Source organism: Hyla sarda, unplaced genomic scaffold (assembly GCF_029499605.1).
Source record: "Hyla sarda isolate aHylSar1 unplaced genomic scaffold, aHylSar1.hap1 scaffold_181, whole genome shotgun sequence".
NCBI classification, from domain to species: Eukaryota; Metazoa; Chordata; class Amphibia; order Anura; family Hylidae; genus Hyla; species Hyla sarda.
Genome location: NW_026608456.1, coordinates 179,108 through 205,360, shown reverse-complemented (window position 1 = coordinate 205,360; position 26,253 = coordinate 179,108). Strand labels below are relative to the sequence as shown.

Here is a 26,253-nt window from a genome sequence, read left to right as displayed (position 1 = left end):
AGTAGGAATCTTTCTTTTTAACCCTGTAAGGGGGTGGTGCACTGTACCCGAAGATACTGCCATATCGGGTCAATGCATAGGGCGACGGAAGCAAGCTTCGAAATCGGCCCCCGTTCTCAAAAATCCATTTAATATATGGTCCCCAGATAGGGGACGTATCAGATATTAAACTGATAAGAACAGATACTACACTTGATCTTAGCCAAAAGGCCGAGAAGCGATAACCGTGAAAGGGGCGGGCCCAACAAGGTCCCCTTCATGGGCACTATCACTGCTTGCTGTCAGGGAGGCTGCCAGACAATTTTCCATGCACACTCTGGGCTGGGGGGCAGTCAACCACCAGTACACACAGCAGAACCTAAACCCATACCATTATTGCTAAGCAGCAAGACAGGGGCCCATTGCACTCCCACGGGGCCTTTTTAAATGCAATCCATAACCCGGATTTGCCAGGAACCCTTCTTACTCCTCCTACTTGCATGTGACACTGGGCTTAGGATCTGCATAGGAAACACACACACAAGCACACACCTACCTTTGTTGCCTGCAGATGCCTCCTTGGCTGTCCCCAAACGGTATCAAACCAACACCCACGGGAAGCTGTAAGCATAGAGGACATGCCTGCACCCCATTGGACTTACCTGTGTGGGTTAAATCCGGGTTATTTGACAACCTATGGCGGTGATGGTTCTGCTCAGGCAGAGCAGTGCTGATGCTCCTCATAAAGCTGTCGCTGCTGTGAAGGTTCTAGGTGACATCACAAATCCCTATGGTTACATACACAACAAAGCTGGGTTGTTGTTGTTTACACTCTGCAAGGCCTGTGGAAGTGAGTGACATCATAGCACTGTAGTTCTGAGGGTTCTAGATGGATGCAACAATCTCCTGTTGCTTCTATGAAGGCCATAATAGACGACATCACCAAACAGCTCCATAGTCACATACACAGCAAAGGAGAGATGTTGTTTACACCTAGTGATGTCAGTGGTATTGAGTGACATCACAGCACAGTGCTAAGGCTCCTGGGCCTGGACACAGCAGCGGCTGCAATATCTCAACGGAGAATACGTTTATATATATGTGTGTGTGTGCGCGTATATATATATATATATATATATATATATATATATATATATATATTTCTCCGCCGAAATCACTTTTAAACCCATTTCCACCTTTTTTTCCCTTCTCTTCCTCTTACTTTTTTTTCACGTTTTTTTACGTTTTTCTCCTTTTCGCCTCTTTTCTGGGCGTATTATTCTTCTTTTTCTTCTTTTTTTTCGTCTAATGCATACCCCATCAGTGCAGCAATGCTTATTCAATACCGCCAGCAGATGGAGACACTGGGGGATAATTTTCTAAGGATTTATACTGATTTTTCCTGTCTGAATTTGTCGCACAGAAAGTTGCAGGCCAAATATGTGTGACATTTCTGCGACTTTAGCTTCTAGAGCATTTTTACAACATTATACATAGGTGCTGAATACATAAAAAGCGACTGTTCAGCGACAGACAAGTCGCATCGGCTGAAAGTAGGCCAGAATGTCAGTCCATGTTGGAGCAGGTTTAGATACAGTCTAAAGTATAGATCTCAAAGTCTGTGCACAGAATTTAGCAAGGGCCTCGCACCTTCTGATGCATCAGGTAGGTGCACAATAGCATAGCCTAACCCTCTGTACTTTGGTCTATATTGATGCGGGACATAGACAGCCAGCTGATGACCAATCCATTAGTGCAATGGATGGCTGGAAGCATTTGTCTTTGCCTTTGCAATACCACAGAAGCAATGCATGGTCAATGTACAGCAATGACACACCTGTGTGAACAGCCAGGAGACCCCCCCCATGTTATGTTACATAGTTACATAGTTAGTACGGTCGAAAAAAGACATATGTCCATCAAGTTCAACCAGGGAATTAAGGGGTAGGGGTGTGGCGCGATATTGGGGAAGGGATGAGATTTTATATTTCTTCATAAGCATTAATCTTATTTTGTCAATTAGGAACATTCAGCACCCACCCGCTATCAAGGCAGCTGCCTATCATGTCATGCCCTACCTGCACAGGTGTGCTGGCTACTCAAATGATCCAATTAAGGAGGCCATTTAGTCAGCAGCAGCAGAAGTCCTGTGCCTGGACGCTCCAACAGCGGCCAGACACAAGCAGAAGCAGAAGCAGCAGAAGCAGCAGCAGCACCACCTTTTGTTTTTTGGCTGCAGCAGCAGCAGCAAGGCCCACAGGGCTGGCTAGCTGGCTAGCCAGCAAGCAGGTAGCAATGAAAGTAGGAATCTTTCTTTTTAACCCTGTAAGGGGGTGGTGCACTGTACCCGAAGATACTGCCATATCGGGTCAATGCATAGGGCGACGGAAGCAAGCTTCGAAATCGGCCCCCGTTCTCAAAAATCCATTTAATATATGGTCCCCAGATAGGGGACGTATCAGATATTAAACTGATAAGAACAGATACTACACTTGATCTTAGCCAAAAGGCCGAGAAGCGATAACCGTGAAAGGGGCGGGCCCAACAAGGTCCCCTTCATGGGCACTATCACTGCTTGCTGTCAGGGAGGCTGCCAGACAATTTTCCATGCACACTCTGGGCTGGGGGGCAGTCAACCACCAGTACACACAGCAGAACCTAAACCCATACCATTATTGCTAAGCAGCAAGACAGGGGCCCATTGCACTCCCACGGGGCCTTTTTAAATGCAATCCATAACCCGGATTTGCCAGGAACCCTTCTTACTCCTCCTACTTGCATGTGACACTGGGCTTAGGATCTGCATAGGAAACACACACACAAGCACACACCTACCTTTGTTGCCTGCAGATGCCTCCTTGGCTGTCCCCAAACGGTATCAAACCAACACCCACGGGAAGCTGTAAGCATAGAGGACATGCCTGCACCCCATTGGACTTACCTGTGTGGGTTAAATCCGGGTTATTTGACAACCTATGGCGGTGATGGTTCTGCTCAGGCAGAGCAGTGCTGATGCTCCTCATAAAGCTGTCGCTGCTGTGAAGGTTCTAGGTGACATCACAAATCCCTATGGTTACATACACAACAAAGCTGGGTTGTTGTTGTTTACACTCTGCAAGGCCTGTGGAAGTGAGTGACATCATAGCACTGTAGTTCTGAGGGTTCTAGATGGATGCAACAATCTCCTGTTGCTTCTATGAAGGCCATAATAGACGACATCACCAAACAGCTCCATAGTCACATACACAGCAAAGGAGAGATGTTGTTTACACCTAGTGATGTCAGTGGTATTGAGTGACATCACAGCACAGTGCTAAGGCTCCTGGGCCTGGACACAGCAGCGGCTGCAATATCTCAACGGAGAATACGTTTATATATATGTGTGTGTGTGCGCGTATATATATATATATATATATATATATATATATATATATATATTTCTCCGCCGAAATCACTTTTAAACCCATTTCCACCTTTTTTTCCCTTCTCTTCCTCTTACTTTTTTTTCACGTTTTTTTACGTTTTTCTCCTTTTCGCCTCTTTTCTGGGCGTATTATTCTTCTTTTTCTTCTTTTTTTTCGTCTAATGCATACCCCATCAGTGCAGCAATGCTTATTCAATACCGCCAGCAGATGGAGACACTGGGGGATAATTTTCTAAGGATTTATACTGATTTTTCCTGTCTGAATTTGTCGCACAGAAAGTTGCAGGCCAAATATGTGTGACATTTCTGCGACTTTAGCTTCTAGAGCATTTTTACAACATTATACATAGGTGCTGAATACATAAAAAGCGACTGTTCAGCGACAGACAAGTCGCATCGGCTGAAAGTAGGCCAGAATGTCAGTCCATGTTGGAGCAGGTTTAGATACAGTCTAAAGTATAGATCTCAAAGTCTGTGCACAGAATTTAGCAAGGGCCTCGCACCTTCTGATGCATCAGGTAGGTGCACAATAGCATAGCCTAACCCTCTGTACTTTGGTCTATATTGATGCGGGACATAGACAGCCAGCTGATGACCAATCCATTAGTGCAATGGATGGCTGGAAGCATTTGTCTTTGCCTTTGCAATACCACAGAAGCAATGCATGGTCAATGTACAGCAATGACACACCTGTGTGAACAGCCAGGAGACCCCCCCCCCCCATGTTATGTTACATAGTTACATAGTTAGTACGGTCGAAAAAAGACATATGTCCATCAAGTTCAACCAGGGAATTAAGGGGTAGGGGTGTGGCGCGATATTGGGGAAGGGATGAGATTTTATATTTCTTCATAAGCATTAATCTTATTTTGTCAATTAGGAACATTCAGCACCCACCCGCTATCAAGGCAGCTGCCTATCATGTCATGCCCTACCTGCACAGGTGTGCTGGCTACTCAAATGATCCAATTAAGGAGGCCATTTAGTCAGCAGCAGCAGAAGTCCTGTGCCTGGACGCTCCAACAGCGGCCAGACACAAGCAGAAGCAGCAGAAGCAGCAGCAGCACCACCTTTTGTTTTTTGGCTGCAGCAGCAGCAAGGCCCACAGGGCTGGCTAGCTGGCTAGCCAGCAAGCAGGTAGCAATGAAAGTAGGAATCTTTCTTTTTAACCCTGTAAGGGGGTGGTGCACTGTACCCGAAGATACTGCCATATCGGGTCAATGCATAGGGCGACGGAAGCAAGCTTCGAAATCGGCCCCCGTTCTCAAAAATCCATTTAATATATGGTCCCCAGATAGGGGACGTATCAGATATTAAACTGATAAGAACAGATTTTTTTTTTTAAGTTTCCCTCAGAACTAAATCATAGTTCTAAGATCTCATATGAACTAGATTTTTGTGCTCATCATCAGGTAACTTTTTTTTTTTTTTTTTTTTTTTATTTATTTCCAGAATAAAACAAATTAAAACAACAAAACAACTAACAACAATAACTCAAATAAACCTTAATCCAAAATGAAACCCTTTCTCCATGCGAAAACTGCCAAATAATCAATTAAACCGAATTGAAGAGCTCCACTCTTCAAAGCTTCTTTGACAGGGACTGCCAACCATGGTGACACTTGGTAGGTCGCCATGAAGCGCCTTACATCAGGCTTCATGGACTGCATTATTTTTCCCCTCACAGTTTCAAGCCGGGTATTCACTTTTATTTTAAATTTTACTAGGTCTTGAACAAATATTTCTTTTTCTTCCTTTGGGGCTTGGTCTAGCACCTCACCCAAATATCCAGAAAAATACTCACTGAGAATTATTTTCTTTAATTCCTCTGTGTGCTCCCCTTCAGAAGCCTCACTTACGCTTTCTTCTTCCATTTTTTTTCCTGTGTCCAACTTTTCTTTGCTCTTGCCAGAAACTTTTTTGGTCTCTGGAACTATATTCTCTTCTTTTGTCTTCCTCTTCAATTTCACCCCAACTTCCATAGCCTCAGATTTTTCCGGGCAGTCTTTAAAGAAGTGCCCAGTCTTTTTACAGGCCCTGCAGGTCTTACTTTGGCCACACTCAGAAAAGACATGACCTTCCTTTAGACATTTGGTACATATTATCTTTCCACAACTTTCATGCCCGTATTGTTTGCAGTTTTTGCAGAAAGTTCCCATCTCTGGGAAAAATAAATCCCCTGTGTCCTTCCCTATTTTAAACCGAGCTGGTGGGAGCAACAATCTTCCGGGCGCCCCCGCATCCTCTTTCAGTCTGCACAAGAACTTCCATTTTCCTGTCCAAAGCTGGTGTTGGTTAAGGACTTTACCTCTTTCCTCTACTTCCACACAAAATTCCTGCAAAAAGAGCTTGATGTCACTTTCTTTCGCGTATGGCGAGTACATCTTAACTGTGAACAGCTTGGTATTGTCCACAAAGTGCTCAACCAATTTTATGCCTTCCATCTTTGGATGATTCCGGGTTTTCTCCAAGGTTTCCAAAAATTTTCTGTAGAAAGACTTGCTGTTGAAAGTAACATCATAGACCCCCTTTCGAGGGTAATCCATGACTGTCAAGATCTCCATTCTTGGCACTTGGAACAGACCAAACAAGATCTCCACGATTAAGAAGTCCACATTCTTTTCTCCTCTGGCTTGCTCCTCCACGATAAATCGAACAGCATTTTTGACCCGAGCATATTCAGGTATATCCGCCATGTCTGTTCAGCTGCCGAGATCTTCTTCCGTCCTCTGTTTGCAACCAGGCGACCCAGTGGCTGCCTGGTGATCACTTCTCGTTTCCTGGGGAGTAAGCCGTAACCCCAAAAGCAGCAAGGGGGTGAAGCTCCACCAAATAGGTAGAGCGATCCCCCAAGGCCAAGGCACGGGTACCCCAGGAACCTTCCAGCCAGACCAAGTGAGCAGATACTACACTTGATCTTAGCCAAAAGGCCGAGAAGCGATAACCGTGAAAGGGGCGGGCCCAACAAGGTCCCCTTCATGGGCACTATCACTGCTTGCTGTCAGGGAGGCTGCCAGACAATTTTCCATGCACACTCTGGGCTGGGGGGCAGTCAACCACCAGTACACACAGCAGAACCTAAACCCATACCATTATTGCTAAGCAGCAAGACAGGGGCCCATTGCACTCCCACGGGGCCTTTTTAAATGCAATCCATAACCCGGATTTGCCAGGAACCCTTCTTACTCCTCCTACTTGCATGTGACACTGGGCTTAGGATCTGCATAGGAAACACACACACAAGCACACACCTACCTTTGTTGCCTGCAGATGCCTCCTTGGCTGTCCCCAAACGGTATCAAACCAACACCCACGGGAAGCTGTAAGCATAGAGGACATGCCTGCACCCCATTGGACTTACCTGTGTGGGTTAAATCCGGGTTATTTGACAACCTATGGCGGTGATGGTTCTGCTCAGGCAGAGCAGTGCTGATGCTCCTCATAAAGCTGTCGCTGCTGTGAAGGTTCTAGGTGACATCACAAATCCCTATGGTTACATACACAACAAAGCTGGGTTGTTGTTGTTTACACTCTGCAAGGCCTGTGGAAGTGAGTGACATCATAGCACTGTAGTTCTGAGGGTTCTAGATGGATGCAACAATCTCCTGTTGCTTCTATGAAGGCCATAATAGACGACATCACCAAACAGCTCCATAGTCACATACACAGCAAAGGAGAGATGTTGTTTACACCTAGTGATGTCAGTGGTATTGAGTGACATCACAGCACAGTGCTAAGGCTCCTGGGCCTGGACACAGCAGCGGCTGCAATATCTCAACGGAGAATACGTTTATATATATGTGTGTGTGTGCGCGTATATATATATATATATATATATATATATATATATATATATTTCTCCGCCGAAATCACTTTTAAACCCATTTCCACCTTTTTTTCCCTTCTCTTCCTCTTACTTTTTTTTCACGTTTTTTTACGTTTTTCTCCTTTTCGCCTCTTTTCTGGGCGTATTATTCTTCTTTTTCTTCTTTTTTTTCGTCTAATGCATACCCCATCAGTGCAGCAATGCTTATTCAATACCGCCAGCAGATGGAGACACTGGGGGATAATTTTCTAAGGATTTATACTGATTTTTCCTGTCTGAATTTGTCGCACAGAAAGTTGCAGGCCAAATATGTGTGACATTTCTGCGACTTTAGCTTCTAGAGCATTTTTACAACATTATACATAGGTGCTGAATACATAAAAAGCGACTGTTCAGCGACAGACAAGTCGCATCGGCTGAAAGTAGGCCAGAATGTCAGTCCATGTTGGAGCAGGTTTAGATACAGTCTAAAGTATAGATCTCAAAGTCTGTGCACAGAATTTAGCAAGGGCCTCGCACCTTCTGATGCATCAGGTAGGTGCACAATAGCATAGCCTAACCCTCTGTACTTTGGTCTATATTGATGCGGGACATAGACAGCCAGCTGATGACCAATCCATTAGTGCAATGGATGGCTGGAAGCATTTGTCTTTGCCTTTGCAATACCACAGAAGCAATGCATGGTCAATGTACAGCAATGACACACCTGTGTGAACAGCCAGGAGACCCCCCCCATGTTATGTTACATAGTTACATAGTTAGTACGGTCGAAAAAAGACATATGTCCATCAAGTTCAACCAGGGAATTAAGGGGTAGGGGTGTGGCGCGATATTGGGGAAGGGATGAGATTTTATATTTCTTCATAAGCATTAATCTTATTTTGTCAATTAGGAACATTCAGCACCCACCCGCTATCAAGGCAGCTGCCTATCATGTCATGCCCTACCTGCACAGGTGTGCTGGCTACTCAAATGATCCAATTAAGGAGGCCATTTAGTCAGCAGCAGCAGAAGTCCTGTGCCTGGACGCTCCAACAGCGGCCAGACACAAGCAGAAGCAGAAGCAGCAGAAGCAGCAGCAGCACCACCTTTTGTTTTTTGGCTGCAGCAGCAGCAGCAAGGCCCACAGGGCTGGCTAGCTGGCTAGCCAGCAAGCAGGTAGCAATGAAAGTAGGAATCTTTCTTTTTAACCCTGTAAGGGGGTGGTGCACTGTACCCGAAGATACTGCCATATCGGGTCAATGCATAGGGCGACGGAAGCAAGCTTCGAAATCGGCCCCCGTTCTCAAAAATCCATTTAATATATGGTCCCCAGATAGGGGACGTATCAGATATTAAACTGATAAGAACAGATACTACACTTGATCTTAGCCAAAAGGCCGAGAAGCGATAACCGTGAAAGGGGCGGGCCCAACAAGGTCCCCTTCATGGGCACTATCACTGCTTGCTGTCAGGGAGGCTGCCAGACAATTTTCCATGCACACTCTGGGCTGGGGGGCAGTCAACCACCAGTACACACAGCAGAACCTAAACCCATACCATTATTGCTAAGCAGCAAGACAGGGGCCCATTGCACTCCCACGGGGCCTTTTTAAATGCAATCCATAACCCGGATTTGCCAGGAACCCTTCTTACTCCTCCTACTTGCATGTGACACTGGGCTTAGAATCTGCATAGGAAACACACACACAAGCACACACCTACCTTTGTTGCCTGCAGATGCCTCCTTGGCTGTCCCCAAACGGTATCAAACCAACACCCACGGGAAGCTGTAAGCATAGAGGACATGCCTGCACCCCATTGGACTTACCTGTGTGGGTTAAATCCGGGTTATTTGACAACCTATGGCGGTGATGGTTCTGCTCAGGCAGAGCAGTGCTGATGCTCCTCATAAAGCTGTCGCTGCTGTGAAGGTTCTAGGTGACATCACAAATCCCTATGGTTACATACACAACAAAGCTGGGTTGTTGTTGTTTACACTCTGCAAGGCCTGTGGAAGTGAGTGACATCATAGCACTGTAGTTCTGAGGGTTCTAGATGGATGCAACAATCTCCTGTTGCTTCTATGAAGGCCATAATAGACGACATCACCAAACAGCTCCATAGTCACATACACAGCAAAGGAGAGATGTTGTTTACACCTAGTGATGTCAGTGGTATTGAGTGACATCACAGCACAGTGCTAAGGCTCCTGGGCCTGGACACAGCAGCGGCTGCAATATCTCAACGGAGAATACGTTTATATATATGTGTGTGTGTGCGCGTATATATATATATATATATATATATATATATATATATTTCTCCGCCGAAATCACTTTTAAACCCATTTCCACCTTTTTTTCCCTTCTCTTCCTCTTACTTTTTTTTCACGTTTTTTTACGTTTTTCTCCTTTTCGCCTCTTTTCTGGGCGTATTATTCTTCTTTTTCTTCTTTTTTTTCGTCTAATGCATACCCCATCAGTGCAGCAATGCTTATTCAATACCGCCAGCAGATGGAGACACTGGGGGATAATTTTCTAAGGATTTATACTGATTTTTCCTGTCTGAATTTGTCGCACAGAAAGTTGCAGGCCAAATATGTGTGACATTTCTGCGACTTTAGCTTCTAGAGCATTTTTACAACATTATACATAGGTGCTGAATACATAAAAAGCGACTGTTCAGCGACAGACAAGTCGCATCGGCTGAAAGTAGGCCAGAATGTCAGTCCATGTTGGAGCAGGTTTAGATACAGTCTAAAGTATAGATCTCAAAGTCTGTGCACAGAATTTAGCAAGGGCCTCGCACCTTCTGATGCATCAGGTAGGTGCACAATAGCATAGCCTAACCCTCTGTACTTTGGTCTATATTGATGCGGGACATAGACAGCCAGCTGATGACCAATCCATTAGTGCAATGGATGGCTGGAAGCATTTGTCTTTGCCTTTGCAATACCACAGAAGCAATGCATGGTCAATGTACAGCAATGACACACCTGTGTGAACAGCCAGGAGACCCCCCCCATGTTATGTTACATAGTTACATAGTTAGTACGGTCGAAAAAAGACATATGTCCATCAAGTTCAACCAGGGAATTAAGGGGTAGGGGTGTGGCGCGATATTGGGGAAGGGATGAGATTTTATATTTCTTCATAAGCATTAATCTTATTTTGTCAATTAGGAACATTCAGCACCCACCCGCTATCAAGGCAGCTGCCTATCATGTCATGCCCTACCTGCACAGGTGTGCTGGCTACTCAAATGATCCAATTAAGGAGGCCATTTAGTCAGCAGCAGCAGAAGTCCTGTGCCTGGACGCTCCAACAGCGGCCAGACACAAGCAGAAGCAGAAGCAGCAGAAGCAGCAGCAGCACCACCTTTTGTTTTTTGGCTGCAGCAGCAGCAGCAAGGCCCACAGGGCTGGCTAGCTGGCTAGCCAGCAAGCAGGTAGCAATGAAAGTAGGAATCTTTCTTTTTAACCCTGTAAGGGGGTGGTGCACTGTACCCGAAGATACTGCCATATCGGGTCAATGCATAGGGCGACGGAAGCAAGCTTCGAAATCGGCCCCCGTTCTCAAAAATCCATTTAATATATGGTCCCCAGATAGGGGACGTATCAGATATTAAACTGATAAGAACAGATACTACACTTGATCTTAGCCAAAAGGCCGAGAAGCGATAACCGTGAAAGGGGCGGGCCCAACAAGGTCCCCTTCATGGGCACTATCACTGCTTGCTGTCAGGGAGGCTGCCAGACAATTTTCCATGCACACTCTGGGCTGGGGGGCAGTCAACCACCAGTACACACAGCAGAACCTAAACCCATACCATTATTGCTAAGCAGCAAGACAGGGGCCCATTGCACTCCCACGGGGCCTTTTTAAATGCAATCCATAACCCGGATTTGCCAGGAACCCTTCTTACTCCTCCTACTTGCATGTGACACTGGGCTTAGGATCTGCATAGGAAACACACACACAAGCACACACCTACCTTTGTTGCCTGCAGATGCCTCCTTGGCTGTCCCCAAACGGTATCAAACCAACACCCACGGGAAGCTGTAAGCATAGAGGACATGCCTGCACCCCATTGGACTTACCTGTGTGGGTTAAATCCGGGTTATTTGACAACCTATGGCGGTGATGGTTCTGCTCAGGCAGAGCAGTGCTGATGCTCCTCATAAAGCTGTCGCTGCTGTGAAGGTTCTAGGTGACATCACAAATCCCTATGGTTACATACACAACAAAGCTGGGTTGTTGTTGTTTACATTCTGCAAGGCCTGTGGAAGTGAGTGACATCATAGCACTGTAGTTCTGAGGGTTCTAGATGGATGCAACAATCTCCTGTTGCTTCTATGAAGGCCATAATAGACGACATCACCAAACAGCTCCATAGTCACATACACAGCAAAGGAGAGATGTTGTTTACACCTAGTGATGTCAGTGGTATTGAGTGACATCACAGCACAGTGCTAAGGCTCCTGGGCCTGGACACAGCAGCGGCTGCAATATCTCAACGGAGAATACGTTTATATATATGTGTGTGTGTGCGCGTATATATATATATATATATATATATATATATATATATATATATATATATATATATATTTCTCCGCCGAAATCACTTTTAAACCCATTTCCACCTTTTTTTCCCTTCTCTTCCTCTTACTTTTTTTTCACGTTTTTTTACGTTTTTCTCCTTTTCGCCTCTTTTCTGGGCGTATTATTCTTCTTTTTCTTCTTTTTTTTCGTCTAATGCATACCCCATCAGTGCAGCAATGCTTATTCAATACCGCCAGCAGATGGAGACACTGGGGGATAATTTTCTAAGGATTTATACTGATTTTTCCTGTCTGAATTTGTCGCACAGAAAGTTGCAGGCCAAATATGTGTGACATTTCTGCGACTTTAGCTTCTAGAGCATTTTTACAACATTATACATAGGTGCTGAATACATAAAAAGCGACTGTTCAGCGACAGACAAGTCGCATCGGCTGAAAGTAGGCCAGAATGTCAGTCCATGTTGGAGCAGGTTTAGATACAGTCTAAAGTATAGATCTCAAAGTCTGTGCACAGAATTTAGCAAGGGCCTCGCACCTTCTGATGCATCAGGTAGGTGCACAATAGCATAGCCTAACCCTCTGTACTTTGGTCTATATTGATGCGGGACATAGACAGCCAGCTGATGACCAATCCATTAGTGCAATGGATGGCTGGAAGCATTTGTCTTTGCCTTTGCAATACCACAGAAGCAATGCATGGTCAATGTACAGCAATGACACACCTGTGTGAACAGCCAGGAGACCCCCCCATGTTATGTTACATAGTTACATAGTTAGTACGGTCGAAAAAAGACATATGTCCATCAAGTTCAACCAGGGAATTAAGGGGTAGGGGTGTGGCGCGATATTGGGGAAGGGATGAGATTTTATATTTCTTCATAAGCATTAATCTTATTTTGTCAATTAGGAACATTCAGCACCCACCCGCTATCAAGGCAGCTGCCTATCATGTCATGCCCTACCTGCACAGGTGTGCTGGCTACTCAAATGATCCAATTAAGGAGGCCATTTAGTCAGCAGCAGCAGAAGTCCTGTGCCTGGACGCTCCAACAGCGGCCAGACACAAGCAGAAGCAGAAGCAGCAGAAGCAGCAGCAGCACCACCTTTTGTTTTTTGGCTGCAGCAGCAGCAGCAAGGCCCACAGGGCTGGCTAGCTGGCTAGCCAGCAAGCAGGTAGCAATGAAAGTAGGAATCTTTCTTTTTAACCCTGTAAGGGGGTGGTGCACTGTACCCGAAGATACTGCCATATCGGGTCAATGCATAGGGCGACGGAAGCAAGCTTCGAAATCGGCCCCCGTTCTCAAAAATCCATTTAATATATGGTCCCCAGATAGGGGACGTATCAGATATTAAACTGATAAGAACAGATACTACACTTGATCTTAGCCAAAAGGCCGAGAAGCGATAACCGTGAAAGGGGCGGGCCCAACAAGGTCCCCTTCATGGGCACTATCACTGCTTGCTGTCAGGGAGGCTGCCAGACAATTTTCCATGCACACTCTGGGCTGGGGGGCAGTCAACCACCAGTACACACAGCAGAACCTAAACCCATACCATTATTGCTAAGCAGCAAGACAGGGGCCCATTGCACTCCCACGGGGCCTTTTTAAATGCAATCCATAACCCGGATTTGCCAGGAACCCTTCTTACTCCTCCTACTTGCATGTGACACTGGGCTTAGGATCTGCATAGGAAACACACACACAAGCACACACCTACCTTTGTTGCCTGCAGATGCCTCCTTGGCTGTCCCCAAACGGTATCAAACCAACACCCACGGGAAGCTGTAAGCATAAAGGACATGCCTGCACCCCATTGGACTTACCTGTGTGGGTTAAATCCGGGTTATTTGACAACCTATGGCGGTGATGGTTCTGCTCAGGCAGAGCAGTGCTGATGCTCCTCATAAAGCTGTCGCTGCTGTGAAGGTTCTAGGTGACATCACAAATCCCTATGGTTACATACACAACAAAGCTGGGTTGTTGTTGTTTACACTCTGCAAGGCCTGTGGAAGTGAGTGACATCATAGCACTGTAGTTCTGAGGGTTCTAGATGGATGCAACAATCTCCTGTTGCTTCTATGAAGACCATAATAGACGACATCACCAAACAGCTCCATAGTCACATACACAGCAAAGGAGAGATGTTGTTTACACCTAGTGATGTCAGTGGTATTGAGTGACATCACAGCACAGTGCTAAGGCTCCTGGGCCTGGACACAGCAGCGGCTGCAATATCTCAACGGAGAATACGTTTATATATATGTGTGTGTGTGCGCGTATATATATATATATATATATATATATATATATATATATATTTCTCCGCCGAAATCACTTTTAAACCCATTTCCACCTTTTTTTCCCTTCTCTTCCTCTTACTTTTTTTTCACGTTTTTTTACGTTTTTCTCCTTTTCGCCTCTTTTCTGGGCGTATTATTCTTCTTTTTCTTCTTTTTTTTCGTCTAATGCATACCCCATCAGTGCAGCAATGCTTATTCAATACCGCCAGCAGATGGAGACACTGGGGGATAATTTTCTAAGGATTTATACTGATTTTTCCTGTCTGAATTTGTCGCACAGAAAGTTGCAGGCCAAATATGTGTGACATTTCTGCGACTTTAGCTTCTAGAGCATTTTTACAACATTATACATAGGTGCTGAATACATAAAAAGCGACTGTTCAGCGACAGACAAGTCGCATCGGCTGAAAGTAGGCCAGAATGTCAGTCCATGTTGGAGCAGGTTTAGATACAGTCTAAAGTATAGATCTCAAAGTCTGTGCACAGAATTTAGCAAGGGCCTCGCACCTTCTGATGCATCAGGTAGGTGCACAATAGCATAGCCTAACCCTCTGTACTTTGGTCTATATTGATGCGGGACATAGACAGCCAGCTGATGACCAATCCATTAGTGCAATGGATGGCTGGAAGCATTTGTCTTTGCCTTTGCAATACCACAGAAGCAATGCATGGTCAATGTACAGCAATGACACACCTGTGTGAACAGCCAGGAGACCCCCCCCATGTTATGTTACATAGTTACATAGTTAGTACGGTCGAAAAAAGACATATGTCCATCAAGTTCAACCAGGGAATTAAGGGGTAGGGGTGTGGCGCGATATTGGGGAAGGGATGAGATTTTATATTTCTTCATAAGCATTAATCTTATTTTGTCAATTAGGAACATTCAGCACCCACCCGCTATCAAGGCAGCTGCCTATCATGTCATGCCCTACCTGCACAGGTGTGCTGGCTACTCAAATGATCCAATTAAGGAGGCCATTTAGTCAGCAGCAGCAGAAGTCCTGTGCCTGGACGCTCCAACAGCGGCCAGACACAAGCAGAAGCAGAAGCAGCAGAAGCAGCAGCAGCACCACCTTTTGTTTTTTGGCTGCAGCAGCAGCAGCAAGGCCCACAGGGCTGGCTAGCTGGCTAGCCAGCAAGCAGGTAGCAATGAAAGTAGGAATCTTTCTTTTTAACCCTGTAAGGGGGTGGTGCACTGTACCCGAAGATACTGCCATATCGGGTCAATGCATAGGGCGACGGAAGCAAGCTTCGAAATCGGCCCCCGTTCTCAAAAATCCATTTAATATATGGTCCCCAGATAGGGGACGTATCAGATATTAAACTGATAAGAACAGATACTACACTTGATCTTAGCCAAAAGGCCGAGAAGCGTTAACCGTGAAAGGGGCGGGCCCAACAAGGTCCCCTTCATGGGCACTATCACTGCTTGCTGTCAGGGAGGCTGCCAGACAATTTTCCATGCACACTCTGGGCTGGGGGGCAGTCAACCACCAGTACACACAGCAGAACCTAAACCCATACCATTATTGCTAAGCAGCAAGACAGGGGCCCATTGCACTCCCACGGGGCCTTTTTAAATGCAATCCATAACCCGGATTTGCCAGGAACCCTTCTTACTCCTCCTACTTGCATGTGACACTGGGCTTAGGATCTGCATAGGAAACACACACACAAGCACACACCTACCTTTGTTGCCTGCAGATGCCTCCTTGGCTGTCCCCAAACGGTATCAAACCAACACCCACGGGAAGCGGTAAGCATAGAGGACATGCCTGCACCCCATTGGACTTACCTGTGTGGGTTAAATCCGGGTTATTTGACAACCTATGGCGGTGATGGTTCTGCTCAGGCAGAGCAGTGCTGATGCTCCTCATAAAGCTGTCGCTGCTGTGAAGGTTCTAGGTGACATCACAAATCCCTATGGTTACATACACAACAAAGCTGGGTTGTTGTTGTTTACACTCTGCAAGGCCTGTGGAAGTGAGTGACATCATAGCACTGTAGTTCTGAGGGTTCTAGATGGATGCAACAATCTCCTGTTGCTTCTATGAAGGCCATAATAGACGACATCACCAAACAGCTCCATAGTCACATACACAGCAAAGGAGAGATGTTGTTTACACCTAGTGATGTCAGTGGTATTGAGTGACATCACAGCACAGTGCTAAGGCTCCTGGGCCTGGACACAGCGCAGCGGCTGCAATATCTCAACGGAGAATACGTTTATATATATGTGTGTGTGTGCGCGTATATATATATATATATATATATATATATATATATATATTTCTCCGCCGAAATCACTTTTAAACCCATTTCCACCTTTTTTTCCCTTCTCTTCCTCTTACTTTTTTTTCACGTTTTTTTACGTTTTTCTCCTTTTCGCCTCTTTTTCTGGGCGTATTATTCTTCTTTTTCTTCTTTTTTTTCGTCTAATGCATACCCCATCAGTGCAGCAATGCTTATTCAATACCGCCAGCAGATGGAGACACTGGGGGATAATTTTCTAAGGATTTATACTGATTTTTCCTGTCTGAATTTGTCGCACAGAAAGTTGCAGGCCAAATATGTGTGACATTTCTGCGACTTTAGCTTCTAGAGCATTTTTACAACATTATACATAGGTGCTGAATACATAAAAAGCGACTGTTCAGCGACAGACAAGTCGCATCGGCTGAAGTAGGCCAGAATGTCAGTCCATGTTGGAGCAGGTTTAGATACAGTCTAAAGTATAGATCTCAAAGTCTGTGCACAGAATTTAGCAAGGGCCTCGCACCTTCTGATGCATCAGGTAGGTGCACAATAGCATAGCCTAACCCTCTGTACTTTGGTCTATATTGATGCGGGACATAGACAGCCAGCTGATGACCAATCCATTAGTGCAATGGATGGCTGGAAGCATTTGTCTTTGCCTTTGCAATACCACAGAAGCAATGCATGGTCAATGTACAGCAATGACACACCTGTGTGAACAGCCAGGAGACCCCCCCCATGTTATGTTACATAGTTACATAGTTAGTACGGTCGAAAAAAGACATATGTCCATCAAGTTCAACCAGGGAATTAAGGGGTAGGGGTGTGGCGCGATATTGGGGAAGGGATGAGATTTTATATTTCTTCATAAGCATTAATCTTATTTTGTCAATTAGGAACATTCAGCACCCACCCGCTATCAAGGCAGCTGCCTATCATGTCATGCCCTACCTGCACAGGTGTGCTGGCTACTCAAATGATCCAATTAAGGAGGCCATTTAGTCAGCAGCAGCAGAAGTCCTGTGCCTGGACGCTCCAACAGCGGCCAGACACAAGCAGAAGCAGAAGCAGCAGAAGCAGCAGCAGCACCACCTTTTGTTTTTTGGCTGCAGCAGCAGCAGCAAGGCCCACAGGGCTGGCTAGCTGGCTAGCCAGCAAGCAGGTAGCAATGAAAGTAGGAATCTTTCTTTTTAACCCTGTAAGGGGGTGGTGCACTGTACCCGAAGATACTGCCATATCGGGTCAATGCATAGGGCGACGGAAGCAAGCTTCGAAATCGGCCCCCGTTCTCAAAAATCCATTTAATATATGGTCCCCAGATAGGGGACGTATCAGATATTAAACTGATAAGAACAGATACTACACTTGATCTTAGCCAAAAGGCCGAGAAGCGATAACCGTGAAAGGGGCGGGCCCAACAAGGTCCCCTTCATGGGCACTATCACTGCTTGCTGTCAGGGAGGCTGCCAGACAATTTTCCATGCACACTCTGGGCTGGGGGGCAGTCAACCACCAGTACACACAGCAGAACCTAAACCCATACCATTATTGCTAAGCAGCAAGACAGGGGCCCATTGCACTCCCACGGGGCCTTTTTAAATGCAATCCATAACCCGGATTTGCCAGGAACCCTTCTTACTCCTCCTACTTGCATGTGACACTGGGCTTAGGATCTGCATAGGAAACACACACACAAGCACACACCTACCTTTGTTGCCTGCAGATGCCTCCTTGGCTGTCCCCAAACGGTATCAAACCAACACCCACGGGAAGCTGTAAGCATAGAGGACATGCCTGCACCCCATTGGACTTACCTGTGTGGGTTAAATCCGGGTTATTTGACAACCTATGGCGGTGATGGTTCTGCTCAGGCAGAGCAGTGCTGATGCTCCTCATAAAGCTGTCGCTGCTGTGAAGGTTCTAGGTGACATCACAAATCCCTATGGTTACATACACAACAAAGCTGGGTTGTTGTTGTTTACACTCTGCAAGGCCTGTGGAAGTGAGTGACATCATAGCACTGTAGTTCTGAGGGTTCTAGATGGATGCAACAATCTCCTGTTGCTTCTATGAAGGCCATAATAGACGACATCACCAAACAGCTCCATAGTCACATACACAGCAAAGGAGAGATGTTGTTTACACCTAGTGATGTCAGTGGTATTGAGTGACATCACAGCACAGTGCTAAGGCTCCTGGGCCTGGACACAGCAGCGGCTGCAATATCTCAACGGAGAATACGTTTATATATATGTGTGTGTGTGCGCGTATATATATATATATATATATATATATATATATATATATATATTTCTCCGCCGAAATCACTTTTAAACCCATTTCCACCTTTTTTTCCCTTCTCTTCCTCTTACTTTTTTTTCACGTTTTTTTACGTTTTTCTCCTTTTCGCCTCTTTTCTGGGCGTATTATCTTCTTTTTCTTCTTTTTTTTCGTCTAATGCATACCCCATCAGTGCAGCAATGCTTATTCAATACCGCCAGCAGATGGAGACACTGGGGGATAATTTTCTAAGGATTTATACTGATTTTTCCTGTCTGAATTTGTCGCACAGAAAGTTGCAGGCCAAATATGTGTGACATTTCTGCGACTTTAGCTTCTAGAGCATTTTTACAACATTATACATAGGTGCTGAATACATAAAAAGCGACTGTTCAGCGACAGACAAGTCGCATCGGCTGAAAGTAGGCCAGAATGTCAGTCCATGTTGGAGCAGGTTTAGATACAGTCTAAAGTATAGATCTCAAAGTCTGTGCACAGAATTTAGCAAGGGCCTCGCACCTTCTGATGCATCAGGTAGGTGCACAATAGCATAGCCTAACCCTCTGTACTTTGGTCTATATTGATGCGGGACATAGACAGCCAGCTGATGACCAATCCATTAGTGCAATGGATGGCTGGAAGCATTTGTCCTTTGCCTTTGCAATACCACAGAAGCAATGCATGGTCAATGTACAGCAATGACACACCTGTGTGAACAGCCAGGAGACCCCCCCCATGTTATGTTACATAGTTACATAGTTAGTACGGTCGAAAAAAGACATATGTCCATCAAGTTCAACCAGGGAATTAAGGGGTAGGGGTGTGGCGCGATATTGGGGAAGGGATGAGATTTTATATTTCTTCATAAGCATTAATCTTATTTTGTCAATTAGGAACATTCAGCACCCACCCGCTATCAAGGCAGCTGCCTATCATGTCATGCCCTACCTGCACAGGTGTGCTGGCTACTCAAATGATCCAATTAAGGAGGCCATTTAGTCAGCAGCAGCAGAAGTCCTGTGCCTGGACGCTCCAACAGCGGCCAGACACAAGCAGAAGCAGAAGCAGCAGAAGCAGCAGCAGCACCACCTTTTGTTTTTTGGCTGCAGCAGCAGCAGCAAGGCCCACAGGGCTGGCTAGCTGGCTAGCCAGCAAGCAGGTAGCAATGAAAGTAGGAATCTTTCTTTTTAACCCTGTAAGGGGGTGGTGCACTGTACCCGAAGATACTGCCATATCGGGTCAATGCATAGGGCGACGGAAGCAAGCTTCGAAATCGGCCCCCGTTCTCAAAAATCCATTTAATATATGGTCCCCAGATAGGGGACGTATCAGATATTAAACTGATAAGAACAGATACTACACTTGATCTTAGCCAAAAGGCCGAGAAGCGATAACCGTGAAAGGGGCGGGCCCAACAAGGTCCCCTTCATGGGCACTATCACTGCTTGCTGTCAGGGAGGCTGCCAGACAATTTTCCATGCACACTCTGGGCTGGGGGGCAGTCAACCACCAGTACACACAGCAGAACCTAAACCCATACCATTATTGCTAAGCAGCAAGACAGGGGCCCATTGCACTCCCACGGGGCCTTTTTAAATGCAATCCATAACCCGGATTTGCCAGGAACCCTTCTTACTCCTCCTACTTGCATGTGACACTGGGCTTAGGATCTGCATAGGAAACACACACACAAGCACACACCTACCTTTGTTGCCTGCAGATGCCTCCTTGGCTGTCCCCAAACGGTATCAAACCAACACCCACGGGAAGCTGTAAGCATAGAGGACATGCCTGCACCCCATTGGACTTACCTGTGTGGGTTAAATCCGGGTTATTTGACAACCTATGGCGGTGATGGTTCTGCTCAGGCAGAGCAGTGCTGATGCTCCTCATAAAGCTGTCGCTGCTGTGAAGGTCTAGGTGACATCACAAATCCCTATGGTTTACATACACAACAAAGCTGGGTTGTTGTTGTTTACACTCTGCAAGGCCTGTGGAAGTGAGTGACATCATAGCACTGTAGTTCTGAGGGTTCTAGATGGATGCAACAATCTCCTGTTGCTTCTATGAAGGCCATAATAGACGACATCACCAAACAGCTCCATAGTCACATACACAGCAAAGGAGAGATGTTGTTTACACCTAGTGATGTCAGTGGTATTGAGTGACATCACAGCACAGTGCTAAGGCTCCTGGGCCTGGACACAGCAGCGGCTGCAATATCTCAACGGAGAATACGTTTATATATATGTGTGTGTGTGCGCGTATATATATATATATATATATATATATATATATATATATATATATATTTCTCCGCCGAAATCACTTTTAAACCCATTTCCACCTTTTTTTCCCTTCTCTTCCTCTTACTTTTTTTTCACGTTTTTTTACGTTTTTCTCCTTTTCGCCTCTTTTCTGGGCGTATTATTCTTCTTTTTCTTCTTTTTTTTTCGTCTAATGCATACCCCATCAGTGCAGCAATGCTTATTCAATACCGCCAGCAGATGGAGACACTGGGGGATAATTTTCTAAGGATTTATACTGATTTTTCCTGTCTGAATTTGTCGCACAGAAAGTTGCAGGCCAAATATGTGTGACATTTCTGCGACTTTAGCTTCTAGAGCATTTTTACAACATTATACATAGGTGCTGAATACATAAAAAGCGACTGTTCAGCGACAGACAAGTCGCATCGGCTGAAAGTAGGCCAGAATGTCAGTCCATGTTGGAGCAGGTTTAGATACAGTCTAAAGTATAGATCTCAAAGTCTGTGCACAGAATTTAGCAAGGGCCTCGCACCTTCTGATGCATCAGGTAGGTGCACAATAGCATAGCCTAACCCTCTGTACTTTGGTCTATATTGATGCGGGACATAGACAGCCAGCTGATGACCAATCCATTAGTGCAATGGATGGCTGGAAGCATTTGTCTTTGCCTTTGCAATACCACAGAAGCAATGCATGGTCAATGTACAGCAATGACACACCTGTGTGAACAGCCAGGAGACCCCCCCCATGTTATGTTACATAGTTACATAGTTAGTACGGTCGAAAAAAGACATATGTCCATCAAGTTCAACCAGGGAATTAAGGGGTAGGGGTGTGGCGCGATATTGGGGAAGGGATGAGATTTTATATTTCTTCATAAGCATTAATCTTATTTTGTCAATTAGGAACATTCAGCACCCACCCGCTATCAAGGCAGCTGCCTATCATGTCATGCCCTACCTGCACAGGTGTGCTGGCTACTCAAATGATCCAATTAAGGAGGCCATTTAGTCAGCAGCAGCAGAAGTCCTGTGCCTGGACGCTCCAACAGCGGCCAGACACAAGCAGAAGCAGAAGCAGCAGAAGCAGCAGCAGCACCACCTTTTGTTTTTTGGCTGCAGCAGCAGCAGCAAGGCCCACAGGGCTGGCTAGCTGGCTAGCCAGCAAGCAGGTAGCAATGAAAGTAGGAATCTTTCTTTTTAACCCTGTAAGGGGGTGGTGCACTGTACCCGAAGATACTGCCATATCGGGTCAATGCATAGGGCGACGGAAGCAAGCTTCGAAATCGGCCCCCGTTCTCAAAAATCCATTTAATATATGGTCCCCAGATAGGGGACGTATCAGATATTAAACTGATAAGAACAGATACTACACTTGATCTTAGCCAAAAGGCCGAGAAGCGATAACCGTGAAAGGGGCGGGCCCAACAAGGTCCCCTTCATGGGCACTATCACTGCTTGCTGTCAGGGAGGCTGCCAGACAATTTTCCATGCACACTCTGGGCTGGGGGGCAGTCAACCACCAGTACACACAGCAGAACCTAAACCCATACCATTATTGCTAAGCAGCAAGACAGGGGCCCATTGCACTCCCACGGGGCCTTTTTAAATGCAATCCATAACCCGGATTTGCCAGGAACCCTTCTTACTCCTCCTACTTGCATGTGACACTGGGCTTAGGATCTGCATAGGAAACACACACACAAGCACACACCTACCTTTGTTGCCTGCAGATGCCTCCTTGGCTGTCCCCAAACGGTATCAAACCAACACCCACGGGAAGCTGTAAGCATAGAGGACATGCCTGCACCCCATTGGACTTACCTGTGTGGGTTAAATCCGGGTTATTTGACAACCTATGGCGGTGATGGTTCTGCTCAGGCAGAGCAGTGCTGATGCTCCTCATAAAGCTGTCGCTGCTGTGAAGGTTCTAGGTGACATCACAAATCCCTATGGTTACATACACAACAAAGCTGGGTTGTTGTTGTTTACACTCTGCAAGGCCTGTGGAAGTGAGTGACATCATAGCACTGTAGTTCTGAGGGTTCTAGATGGATGCAACAATCTCCTGTTGCTTCTATGAAGGCCATAATAGACGACATCACCAAACAGCTCCATAGTCACATACACAGCAAAGGAGAGATGTTGTTTACACCTAGTGATGTCAGTGGTATTGAGTGACATCACAGCACAGTGCTAAGGCTCCTGGGCCTGGACACAGCAGCGGCTGCAATATCTCAACGGAGAATACGTTTATATATATGTGTGTGTGTGCGCGTATATATATATATATATATATATATATATATATATATATATTTCTCCGCCGAAATCACTTTTAAACCCATTTCCACCTTTTTTTCCCTTCTCTTCCTCTTACTTTTTTTTCACGTTTTTTTTACGTTTTCTCCTTTTCGCCTCTTTTCTGGGCGTATTATTCTTCTTTTTCTTCTTTTTTTTCGTCTAATGCATACCCCATCAGTGCAGCAATGCTTATTCAATACCGCCAGCAGATGGAGACACTGGGGGATAATTTTCTAAGGATTTATACTGATTTTTCCTGTCTGAATTTGTCGCACAGAAAGTTGCAGGCCAAATATGTGTGACATTTCTGCGACTTTAGCTTCTAGAGCATTTTTACAACATTATACATAAGGTGCTGAATACATAAAAAGCGACTGTTCAGCGACAGACAAGTCGCATCGGCTGAAAGTAGGCCAGAATGTCAGTCCATGTTGGAGCAGGTTTAGATACAGTCTAAAGCATAGATCTCAAAGTCTGTGCACAGAATTTAGCAAGGGCCTCGCACCTTCTGATGCATCAGGTAGGTGCACAATAGCATAGCCTAACCCTCTGTACTTTGGTCTATATTGATGCGGGACATAGACAGCCAGCTGATGACCAATCCATTAGTGCAATGGATGGCTGGAAGCATTTGTCTTTGCCTTTGCAATACCACAGAAGCAATGCATGGTCAATGTACAGCAATGACACACCTGTGTGAACAGCCAGGAGACCCCCCCCCCCCCCCCCATGTTATGTTACATAGTTACATAGTTAGTACGGTCGAAAAAAGACATATGTCCATCACGTTCAACCAGGGAATTAAGGGGTAGGGGTGTGGCGCGATATTGGGGAAGGGATGAGATTTTATATTTCTTCATAAGCATTAATCTTATTTTGTCAATTAGGAACATTCAGCACCCACCCGCTATCAAGGCAGCTGCCTATCATGTCATGCCCTACCTGCACAGGTGTGCTGGCTACTCAAATGATCCAATTAAGGAGGCCATTTAGTCAGCAGCAGCAGAAGTCCTGTGCCTGGACGCTCCAACAGGGGCCAGACACAAGCAGAAGCAGAAGCAGCAGAAGCAGCAGCAGCACCACCTTTTGTTTTTTGGCTGCAGCAGCAGCAAGGCCCACAGGGCTGGCTAGCTGGCTAGCCAGCAAGCAGGTAGCAATGAAAGTAGGAATCTTTCTTTTTAACCCTGTAAGGGGGTGGTGCACTGTACCCGAAGATACTGCCATATCGGGTCAATGCATAGGGCGACGGAAGCAAGCTTCGAAATCGGCCCCCGTTCTCAAAAATCCATTTAATATATGGTCCCCAGATAGGGGACGTATCAGATATTAAACTGATAAGAACAGATACTACACTTGATCTTAGCCAAAAGGCCGAGAAGCGATAACCGTGAAAGGGGCGGGCCCAACAAGGTCCCCTTCATGGGCACTATCACTGCTTGCTGTCAGGGAGGCTGCCAGACAATTTTCCATGCACACTCTGGGCTGGGGGGGCAGTCAACCACCAGTACACACAGCAGAACCTAAACCCATACCATTATTGCTAAGCAGCAAGACAGGGGCCCATTGCACTCCCACGGGGCCTTTTTAAATGCAATCCATAACCCGGATTTGCCAGGAACCCTTCTTACTCCTCCTACTTGCATGTGACACTGGGCTTAGGATCTGCATAGGAAACACACACACAAGCACACACCTACCTTTGTTGCCTGCAGATGCCTCCTTGGCTGTCCCCAAACGGTATCAAACCAACACCCACGGGAAGCTGTAAGCATAGAGGACATGCCTGCACCCCATTGGACTTACCTGTGTGGGTTAAATCCGGGTTATTTGACAACCTATGGCGGTGATGGTTCTGCTCAGGCAGAGCAGTGCTGATGCTCCTCATAAAGCTGTCGCTGCTGTGAAGGTTCTAGGTGACATCACAAATCCCTATGGTTACATACACAACAAAGCTGGGTTGTTGTTGTTTACACTCTGCAAGGCCTGTGGAAGTGAGTGACATCATAGCACTGTAGTTCTGAGGGTTCTAGATGGATGCAACAATCTCCTGTTGCTTCTATGAAGGCCATAATAGACGACATCACCAAACAGCTCCATAGTCACATACACAGCAAAGGAGAGATGTTGTTTACACCTAGTGATGTCAGTGGTATTGAGTGACATCACAGCACAGTGCTAAGGCTCCTGGGCCTGGACACAGCAGCGGCTGCAATATCTCAACGGAGAATACGTTTATATATATGTGTGTGTGTGCGCGTATATATATATATATATATATATATATATATATATATATATATATATATTTCTCCGCCGAAATCACTTTTAAACCCATTTCCACCTTTTTTTCCCTTCTCTTCCTCTTACTTTTTTTTCACGTTTTTTTACGTTTTTCTCCTTTTCGCCTCTTTTCTGGGCGTATTATTCTTCTTTTTCTTCTTTTTTTTCGTCTAATGCATACCCCATCAGTGCAGCAATGCTTATTCAATACCGCCAGCAGATGGAGACACTGGGGGATAATTTTCTAAGGATTTATACTGATTTTTCCTGTCTGAATTTGTCGCACAGAAAGTTGCAGGCCAAATATGTGTGACATTTCTGCGACTTTAGCTTCTAGAGCATTTTTACAACATTATACATAGGTGCTGAATACATAAAAAGCGACTGTTCAGCGACAGACAAGTCGCATCGGCTGAAAGTAGGCCAGAATGTCAGTCCATGTTGGAGCAGGTTTAGATACAGTCTAAAGTATAGATCTCAAAGTCTGTGCACAGAATTTAGCAAGGGCCTCGCACCTTCTGATGCATCAGGTAGGTGCACAATAGCATAGCCTAACCCTCTGTACTTTGGTCTATATTGATGCGGGACATAGACAGCCAGCTGATGACCAATCCATTAGTGCAATGGATGGCTGGAAGCATTTGTCTTTGCCTTTGCAATACCACAGAAGCAATACATGGTCAATGTACAGCAATGACACACCTGTGTGAACAGCCAGGAGACCCCCCCCATGTTATGTTACATAGTTACATAGTTAGTACGGTCGAAAAAAGACATATGTCCA

The 26,253-nt window shown here is 45.6% G+C and overlaps 11 non-coding genes and 1 pseudogene across 11 annotated transcripts; all 12 read right to left on the bottom strand.

Moving 5' to 3' along the window:
- Nucleotides 1–31: 31 nt before the first annotated feature.
- On the bottom strand, nucleotides 32–222 carry LOC130314169 (U2 spliceosomal RNA). The gene has a single exon (XR_008861908.1). It is a non-coding gene; the product is annotated as a U2 spliceosomal RNA (small nuclear RNA).
- Nucleotides 223–2,310: 2,088 nt separating this feature from the next.
- On the bottom strand, nucleotides 2,311–2,501 carry LOC130314168 (U2 spliceosomal RNA). The gene has a single exon (XR_008861907.1). It is a non-coding gene; the product is annotated as a U2 spliceosomal RNA (small nuclear RNA).
- A 2,081-nt stretch (nucleotides 2,502–4,582) lies between these two features.
- On the bottom strand, nucleotides 4,583–4,770 carry LOC130314311 (U2 spliceosomal RNA). Its single transcript, XR_008862034.1, has one exon. It is a non-coding gene; the product is annotated as a U2 spliceosomal RNA (small nuclear RNA).
- Nucleotides 4,771–6,192: 1,422 nt separating this feature from the next.
- On the bottom strand, nucleotides 6,193–6,345 carry LOC130314320 (U2 spliceosomal RNA; annotated as a pseudogene).
- Nucleotides 6,346–8,429: 2,084 nt separating this feature from the next.
- On the bottom strand, nucleotides 8,430–8,620 carry LOC130314167 (U2 spliceosomal RNA). The gene has a single exon (XR_008861906.1). It is a non-coding gene; the product is annotated as a U2 spliceosomal RNA (small nuclear RNA).
- Nucleotides 8,621–10,700: 2,080 nt separating this feature from the next.
- On the bottom strand, nucleotides 10,701–10,891 carry LOC130314166 (U2 spliceosomal RNA). The gene has a single exon (XR_008861905.1). It is a non-coding gene; the product is annotated as a U2 spliceosomal RNA (small nuclear RNA).
- Nucleotides 10,892–12,990: 2,099 nt separating this feature from the next.
- Nucleotides 12,991–13,181, bottom strand: LOC130314165 (U2 spliceosomal RNA). The gene has a single exon (XR_008861904.1). It is a non-coding gene; the product is annotated as a U2 spliceosomal RNA (small nuclear RNA).
- A 2,084-nt stretch (nucleotides 13,182–15,265) lies between these two features.
- LOC130314294 (U2 spliceosomal RNA) lies at nucleotides 15,266–15,456 on the bottom strand. Its single transcript, XR_008862020.1, has one exon. It is a non-coding gene; the product is annotated as a U2 spliceosomal RNA (small nuclear RNA).
- Nucleotides 15,457–17,540: 2,084 nt separating this feature from the next.
- Nucleotides 17,541–17,731, bottom strand: LOC130314164 (U2 spliceosomal RNA). The gene has a single exon (XR_008861903.1). It is a non-coding gene; the product is annotated as a U2 spliceosomal RNA (small nuclear RNA).
- A 2,086-nt stretch (nucleotides 17,732–19,817) lies between these two features.
- Nucleotides 19,818–20,008, bottom strand: LOC130314162 (U2 spliceosomal RNA). The gene has a single exon (XR_008861901.1). It is a non-coding gene; the product is annotated as a U2 spliceosomal RNA (small nuclear RNA).
- Nucleotides 20,009–22,099: 2,091 nt separating this feature from the next.
- LOC130314161 (U2 spliceosomal RNA) lies at nucleotides 22,100–22,290 on the bottom strand. The gene has a single exon (XR_008861900.1). It is a non-coding gene; the product is annotated as a U2 spliceosomal RNA (small nuclear RNA).
- A 2,091-nt stretch (nucleotides 22,291–24,381) lies between these two features.
- Nucleotides 24,382–24,572, bottom strand: LOC130314160 (U2 spliceosomal RNA). Its single transcript, XR_008861899.1, has one exon. It is a non-coding gene; the product is annotated as a U2 spliceosomal RNA (small nuclear RNA).
- Between the last annotated feature and the right edge of the window lie 1,681 nt (nucleotides 24,573–26,253).